The 8,990-nt window shown below is 39.6% G+C and overlaps 1 long non-coding RNA gene across 1 annotated transcript; it reads left to right on the top strand.

Moving 5' to 3' along the window:
- Positions 1–257: 257 nt before the first annotated feature.
- On the top strand, positions 258–8,990 carry LOC147648345 (uncharacterized). Its single transcript, XR_015280071.1, has 2 exons — positions 258–720; positions 4,789–8,990. It is a non-coding gene; the product is annotated as an uncharacterized LOC147648345 (long non-coding RNA).

Raw genomic sequence — 8,990 nt, 5'->3', positions numbered from 1 at the left:
GACTTCATTGTCCATCTCCATAGTTTTAACAGAGAGATATTTCAGCTTAATTAAAGCATCTTCTTAATTCTCTACCTTTCCCGAAGCTTCTTTTCTTTCCTGTCACTGGTAGTTTATAAAGTCTCTTTTCATGTTGATCTCTCTCTCTCTCTCTCTCTCTCTGGATAAAAAGATTAATCCACAAGTCTCATCTGAGTAATGAAAGAGTTAACATCTTGCCCAGGCTTTTGTAGATGGTTCGGAGATCTCTGCCGAACAGGAGCTGGAGCCGTCTGCGATGGAAAGTTCCTCATGGCTGCTCTGGAGCGTGTGGTCCAGCTGCAAGTCCAGGGCCTCTCTCTTTCTTCACTGGGCAGTTTCTAGTGAATTAGTTACAGCAAAACCTGCAGCCGAGCCAGAGATCGGCTCGGCCCGGCCCGGGCCCGAGGAAAACCTTCCCCAGGCCCCCCCATCTCCCGGCCGGGAGCCGGGGCAGGCCCGGCCCCATCCCCGCCCGGCCGCATGCCCTGGGCAGGGACGGGAGGCCTGGAGCTCCGCCACCCTCCACAGCCAGAAAAACAAAGAGAACCCAGAGAGCTCTGCTTTTACATTTTAAGGTAGGGTTCACAAGTTGATCCTACTTTTCAATGGCCTAAACTGCTGTCAATTCCCAGCAATGACCGATAATTGGTCAGGAGAAAAGACTCCAAGCACTTCCCAGCAACTCCAACTCCCTTAAAGGTAAAGTAACTCCATGACAAAGGGGAAGGTAATATTTTAAAGGGCACAGCCAACAGCTGACCTAGGAACAGGGAGAGCAGTACACTGGGATTTTCTCTTTTCCTTTTCCAAAAACCTTTAATGTAGTTTCTATGGCGGATGAGAATATTTGAAAGCAAGTCTTAATGTAGACTTTAGTACACCATATAAAGCAGCAAGCATGAACTGGATAGCAAAGAGAAAGACAGCCCAACTTCCACATTTAAAGGCACCGGTGGATTTTAAAGACACAGATTTGAATTTTAAGGACAATGCTTCATTTACCTGAAAATCCTGACAAGTGTTTCCATTTTCATGACCTAAATCCAAGACTTGTCCTCCCTCTCTCCATAGGTATTTGGGACTCATCTTTCTGTCACTTCTCCTCATCTCCGTTTACAATGACATCCTGTAGGGACATGGCCTCTAAAGTGAAGAAATACTGGGTGTGGGACACTCTGCAAGCGTTGCACAAAAATCTATTGGTTTGCAGGAAAATACTTCCTGCATAACCTATAAATAAAATAAAATTAAACAAAAAATAAAAATATTGTGATTTTTCTTTCAGTATCTATTTTGGTCCATGCTTTATCATGAACCTAGCACTTTATTACAGTAAAACATTTATATAACTACTACATAAACAAAAATATACAGCCATATTGAGGTTGTGTGCTCAAAAACTGGTTTTTAATATGGTTGTGCAGCCAAAAAATTTGGAGAACATTGGCCTATCTTTTCTTTGTATGAGAGGCTAAGAAAGGAAAATAAAAATCCATATAGACTTCATGTATTCCAGGAAGAATCATTTTCTAGCTCAAGATACTGAGTACTCTTGAGCCTTGTATTTGATTAAATAATGAAAAGTACGAGTAACATTATTTCCCCAATGACATTTAAGACAAGATTGACTCCTGTTTGTACTTTTTGTTACACCCAAAATTAATCTCTTTGTAAATATCAGATTAAGTTCATATTTTGTGCTTTATTGTTTTAGCGCCCTTAGATCAGACTCCTCTGTCCTATATTTTCCCGGAGAAGGTTGAACTTTGCAGAATGGCCTTTGACCCACATTTCAAAATGTTAGTGGTCATATTTCCATGACAATTGCAAGTGCTTTAGGACCGAGAGCTTTACAGTTTACATCTTTTGTTTGTGAGGGGCACAGAGAAAACACAATTCTTAATATTTGGCAACACAAGTTTTTGTTTTCAATGTAATTCTTGGAAAGCACTGAACCCAAACTTGCCCTAATAGGAATAAAACACTTGTATCCAGAAATCCAGTAGATTAAAAAGAAATTTTAATTTGTTACTTTGTCTCTTTCTGAAATTTTGCAGGGATTTCTCACGGCCTCACCTCCATCTTCCCATGAAGATGTCAATAGTTCACAAATTAGTTCCTTCATACAGCTATTCATCCCTCCCTCCCTCCCTCCCTCCCTCCCTCCCTCCCTCCCTCCCTCCCTCCCTCCCTCCCTCCCTCCCTCCCTCCCTCCCTCCCTCCCTCCCTCCCTCCCTCCCTCCCTCCCTCCCTCCCTCCCTCCCTCCCTCCCTCCTCTTCTTCTTGGAGCTGGATCTGTATGGAATTAAATATCCGTCCATGTCTTGATATATTCTCAAAAAGCACAAGTGAGCATTTCTTATATACTGTGATGAGAATTCCAGAATACATTTTGTCATTTGTATATATTCTGAGGTTGTTTTTCAATTTCAAAGTTTTGGCAACATACTTTTGATTCTGGGTTTACAAAAGAGATAATGTTTTTCTGTGGTGATGAAGTTTGAGAAAATATTGAGACCACTGAATATAATGCACTGTCCTGTGTCATTGAGACATGAAACAATCAAATCAATAAATTGCCTTTTTTGTATGTGTGGGAGAACTCAAAATTTTTTGAATATTCCTCATATAGAAACAAGGAAACCTCCAGGAAAATCTGATATAATTAAAGAAAAACAAACACATTTTTCTTGTCAATGTGGAAAAAAACAAAAAAACAAACCCAAAAGAATGAGATGGAGGTTATCACTCTAAGTTCATCTCAGTCACAGGGAATATGAGAATTTTTTGGAAGAGGACTGTCTTTCTGCCGGGAGTGGTATCCTGCATTGTCTTTCAGGCTATGGTTAAAACTGCAGTCCCTCCTACTCTAACGGTTTCTGGAAATGGTAACACCCAGGAGAAAAAGAGAAGACAGAAAAGTTCACTTAAGTGTGAAGAAACCTATTTATTCCTCCCAGTTATATTAGTGAAAAGGGCAGGAACCAGGAACTTCAACTCATGGTATCCACAGGTTTGCATGACTAAGGTTTCTGTCAGAAGAAACCAGTGCCTGGAAAATACAGCCAGAATGTACTCTGATTAGAAATTACGTTACTGTTTTCAAGGCACAGGGCAATTGAACATTTCAGCAACTTGTTAAAAGATGTAGCAGCATCTATATCTCATGTATATAATATAATGCCTTAAGTGAAGTCTGGTTATCCAACCATGAGAAAATTGCCCATAATACTGTGAACTTTATCTGTGTCAAGGACACGGCAGCTTGTTAGATCCCTTGTGCAGATCCACATCGAAGAAGAAGGCTATCTGACTTTGTACAGAGCAATGATGTTGGGTATAATATAATATAATAAAACACACATAGATAAATATAGTTATAGATATAGATATAGATATATAGATATATAGATATATAGATGATATATAGATATAGAGATATAGAGATATAGAGATACAGAGATACAGAGATATATTATCTGTGTATTGCATATCTTGCATATATTATGTATGTGCCATATGACATTTTTGTTTTGTGGCTTTTCTTTTTTGATTTAGACTTTAAAGCATAATGCTTTAAAGCATATTTAAGCATAATGCTTGGATAATGAGTAAGTCATGCCATGTTTTGCTGGTTACTGTCCTGACATATATGGTCTTTCAGTCCTGGTAATCAATAGGAGAGGAATCAAAGACTGAATACAAAAACAGACTTTCTGAAAGGCTTACGGTTCTTTGAAGCCTGTTGCATTATCAGAATAGAGAAGGAATAGAGAAGGAATAGAGAAGAAATAGAGAAGGAATAGAGAAAGAATAGAGAAGGAACAGAGAAGGAATAGAGAAGGAATAGAGAAGGACTAGAGAAGGACTAGAGAAGGACTAGAGAAGGACTAGAGAAGGAATAGAGAAGGAATAGAGAAGGAAATTCTTTCACAGCTTAATAAATAATAAAAAAAAAACCCAGCAAAATAAATCACAGAGACACTTATTAAACATATGCCGTTTCACTATTCTAAGTCACAGGTGTTCCTTCTTTCTTTAGCTTATCCCAGGGCTTGGAATCAATCTACACATTCAATTATGCAGTGAATCTCAAGGAACTGACTTACAGCACAAGCCATTCAGTGATAGGTTCCTACTAACTGAGTTGCATGAGAAAGAGCTGCCTGCAAGAAAGTAGGGACAGAGTTCCTGGCAGCCTGAATAACCTCAAAGGGATTCATTCACATCACTACTGCTAGTGCTGCCTTATCTGAAGGCTCTGCAATTTTTTTAAATCATAGAGAACTAAAAATTACCTGGGATACAAGACAGCCAGTTATCACTAATTAAACTGGGGGAGAGGCCACTCAGAGCAGCAAGATCCCTCAAGTAGCTCTTGAGATACAATTCTTCACTACCAGATTTTATTACCAGGGACACGCGAGGCCAAAACGCAATATTTAATGAGTCACAAAGACTGAAGGAATTCCCAGGAGCCCAGAAAGTTCAGGCATCTTACTTCTTTCTAAAATGGGAAAATGGGACCGTAGGGACAACTTGAACCTGGGGAAAGATTCTTTATGGCACATTATTAATAATTGCATCAAGAAGCACTCAAAAGCATGTTGCAAGGATAGAAAGTAGCTCGTATGGATTTGTCAAGAGTAAATCATATCAAAATGATAAAAATTTCTCTTTTGACAGCACATCTGGCCTTAGAGGTAAGTGATAATTCCTGATATCAACAAAGCCTCTAAAACTGGTTCCTCTGGACTTCTTTGACAGAAAATGTGAAGAACAAAAAGCCCTCCAGGCAGTGAGAAGAATCACTGTGATTCATCCCATGGAGCAATTTGAATTGTCTTCTGGAACATGAATAACTGTTTCTGCTGACTGGCAACTTCTTTGTTTGAAGGTCTCTCAGGCTACTGTTCTTCTAAGCTATTTCTAACCACCTACACTCTCCAAGAAAGGCAGAAAATCTGTGCCACTGCAAGAGACCACTCTTGCCCTTGATAGCTATCCAGACCAGACTGAGCTATCAGGCCTGGATGATCCATGCACAGCAAAAGAACAATTCTACAGCAGCAACGGAGACAAAGCTGACTCCTCTGTCACTGGCCACTGAATCAGAACATGGTTTTCCAGGGAGAGAGAAAGATGTTGTGAGAGAGGATAAGGTTAGGAGAGCTTTCATGAGAATGTGGCTGAGCTAGGGATAACTGCTTCCCTATTAAACTCAGCTCTGTATTCTTAGGATCCCTTTTTATTGCTGTCAAGCAGGAAAGCATTATATGACTCACTTTACAGCTCATATCTGAAAATTGACTGGCAGCCTAAGTGAAGCTAACTGGTCATTGTCGTATGATGTGCATGTTAAGATGACAGGAACAGGAAGCTGGAGAGTACCCAGAAACAGGCTTAGCAGCAGAAGTCTGTATTCTCTCAAAATCCTTCTCTTGTGTGTTCCTACATATCTAGCCCTTTCCGGACTGTGCTCAGCCTTTCTGTGCAAGTCAGGAGCTGCAAAAGTGCTGTTCATTAGGATGAACTCTTTGTGCTCTGAAGAGGCTTCAAAACAAGTCAGTAAGCAACATAGCTACCCCAAGCACCAAAGATCAGAGTATGCTGCAGGCTCCACTGGGGAAGGTATTGCCATTAAATTGCAGATTAAGTCCCACTGAGGATAATATTCTTCTGTGTCCACCAGGATAAGATATGAATTGAACTTTAACCCTCTGTTTGGCTTACATTGTATTTATAATGAAATTATTTCTTCCCACTTCTATGCATTTCAATTAGTGAAGCAGTGCCCCAGTTGCTGCAGTGAATTCTGTAGTTTAAGAGATGTTTAGAGATGAGTAGTTTACAGATGTCCTGATGCCTGGTTTGAGTTTACAGATCTTTCATCTATTGCTATTAGCATAGGAAAGTTTAGTAGGCTGCAAGCACTCTACTCTCCATGTTATTCTTCCTTTTCCAAGACTTATTGGCATCTAGTGTTTGTCCCACTGGCATTGGGTAAAGGCTAGGATGTCAAGTAAGCTTTTCCTTTTGCTCTATCAAAAGGTATTGAGGTGTATTTGAGTCATCTGTGCAACAAAGCTCAGGAGACAGAGGCTGTATAGTTCTTGGCTTTGAGGCTTGAAATGTTACTTTGTTATCTTGTGGGAGATATTTTTGGTTCAGTTGAGTCTATCAAGAAATAAGAACAAAATCATTCAGGCTACAGCTTTTCATAATACATCAAACACTGTTACATCATTGAGGCAACATAAATCCTGAAGTCTCCTCTTCTGCTAAACTCATGCCTGGTATCAGTAAAACCTATCATGTGTCACCTGCTTGAGGCACAGATCCATCAGGGAAGGGGCTCTTTCTGACTGTATCTCCTTGGAGTCTTACCAGAGACACTTTCCCTACTCATACTGCCACAATATCAACAGAATAATAGACTCAAGTTTAATGATTAGTGATATGGCAATTCAGATTTTACGGTTTAGTTGTGTCTGCAGGTGGTATCTCAGACTCACCATAAAGGCTTAGAAAGGACCCTAAATTAGTTAGTTAGGTTAAATTAGCAGGTTACAGATTAATACAGATTATTTTTCACTACGTTTTTTCATAGTGATGCTTGCTTTTATTTGGGGAGGAGGAGGGTACTGTACCCTGCTGATGAAACTGAAGCTGTTGTCTTGTCTTTTGACAGTGAAATGGGACATGCTCAGGCAGTGTGGCTAGAACTGCAAAGCATACACCATCATTGCTTCAAACTTTTTCTTTGTTTCCGGTCTCACTGAGATGTAGTCATCCACTGCTATTAAGCTGTGTGCCAGAAACCAGAAAACCCTAGAAATATACTTGGAAAATCAATTTGCACTAGAGAATAGGCCCTTAAAGTAACCACAAAACTCTTTATTACACCTGATGTTTTTGATAGAAAACAAAGACCAGATGATGTAGCACTAGATTATAGCAATGCCTTTCATCACCTAAGTGCAGTTAGTCACTAGGAAGAAAAAACAACTATTAGCTTACCTCCTAATATTAATTCAAGCATGCCTGAGGGTGTGGAACTGTCAAACAAATCTGATCCCCTGCATAAAGCATGAGTTGAGTCTTAAACATTATTACTCAGATATAGCAGGTAGTTGCAATCTCCTTAGCATTGTCTCAGTGGGAATAAGACAGATTTTGTGCAGTGAATTGTTGACTGTGTCTTCTGGGCTATGTTGGTTATACATTATGCAAATTCTGTATAACCTGCTCCCCATGATTCTTCCAAAAACTATTAACTTTCCTATACATGTGGGTGAGTCTTGCAAGAACAGTGTTAGCGGTAGAGATCTGTTCCTGAAGAGATGTGAAATAATAGAGAATGACTGACACTTTCCATTTAGTCAGATTTCCTGTCATAAAGCACCAGTTTCTGAAGTTATGAAATTATTTCCTTTTTCATTTAAATAACAGGCTTTTAGAGGTCTCCAGAACACTTGAGAACCTAACATTTTCAACTTTTCATGTCTCCAACTAGAAAAAGAAAATCACAGAGTCAGAACTGGAAATGATACATAATTTCAAAATGTTTATTTTAAAGTGAACTTTATGCATACAAACTATTTTAGCTGCCAAAATTAAGTAACTAGAAATGTTAGAACACAGAGCTTTAGGTCTTTTTTTTTTTTTTTTTTTGTAACTTGAATGGTTTGTACTGACAAAGCTTTTGTAGAACTTTGAAATGAGAGAAACAATTACCTGTATTTTAACAAATTAAATTCTTTTCCATACCAAAGAAACATGACAGGAAGTGCTGCCTGAACAATACCCAGTAGTTATTTGCATTGAATACCAGCAAATGTAAAACAGTAAGTTGAAATCAAATGCTGTCTTGATCACCTCCTACTAACATGAGCAGTTCTTACCCAACTTCCAGGACTCTCCTGTGCACCGTGTTCCATTTGGTTGGTTTTGTATTCTCTCTTCTGCCCTTCAGGAGAAAGCTTTCTCCATCAGGAAGAAAACACACATTCTTTATTCTATCTTTCCAAGCTTTCTCCAGTCATGTCTATCGTGCTGGCCTAATTTTGGATTTCCACAAAATGTTCTATATAGGGCTTTGAATTCACTTGGAAAGTTTCAGTTTCAGTTTCAGTGCATAAAAACCCTTCAGCTCAGTCTTGCAGATGTGTTTCTGGGCAACAAAACCTAAGATGCCTGTTCTTGCTCCTTTGATGTGCTTGTGTGAGAATCTCTTTTGCCAAATATGCAAGGAAATGATTATTCCAGCTCTTGCAATTCCTTTCAACAGCTGATCCTGTAACAGCTTAGTAATGGAGCCTGCTCATCGCCTTCTGTGACTAAGACATTTTCTTCTGTGCAGCTGCAGCTTTGAAGACCTGGCAGAGCTGGGCATCCTGGCTTGACAGCTGGATTCTCTGCAATACTTGCAGAGAAAAACGGATGGTAACGTTTCACACAGATGCACAGGGATGCTGCAGAACTCCTATTTTTCTCTCAGATAATGCCTCAAAGAACCTGCACTCTCCTCTTCGTCCATGATGAACCAGTTGGAGTAAACACTGTGGTTCACTGTGGTCTGCAGTTAATTAATTAGTTTATAAGGACCAGAATCCCACTGTGGACACTGTTGCAACTCCTGCACAGATACAGGTGTTGTCCGTCTGATAAGAGAAAGAGTTGTCAGCTAACCTGGAGTACAGCAGATAATTTGCTATTTTGGGACATTATTTCTGTTCAGCCAAGCTTGTGCCATGGTGTGCCCACATATAATCACACAAATCAAGTGGTAGCAAAGAGGTGAGGGTGCTTGCAGATGCTTAGCAGGTTCTTGGACTCTTTTACTGAGAGCAGTACAGGTAGGAAGAACAGTGAGTTCTAAAGTAAAAATCTGAATTACATGAAGCACAAACATTTTGGATCCCTCTGTTGCTTATGCATCTATAACTCAATAAAGCAAATAAGCTCTG

This window comes from Cyanistes caeruleus, chromosome Z (assembly GCF_971803275.1).
Source record: "Cyanistes caeruleus chromosome Z, bCyaCae1.hap1.1, whole genome shotgun sequence".
NCBI lineage: Eukaryota > Metazoa > Chordata > Aves > Passeriformes > Paridae > Cyanistes > Cyanistes caeruleus.
Note: the sequence above shows the minus strand (reverse complement) of the source record. Positions and strands in the feature narration are given on the sequence as shown.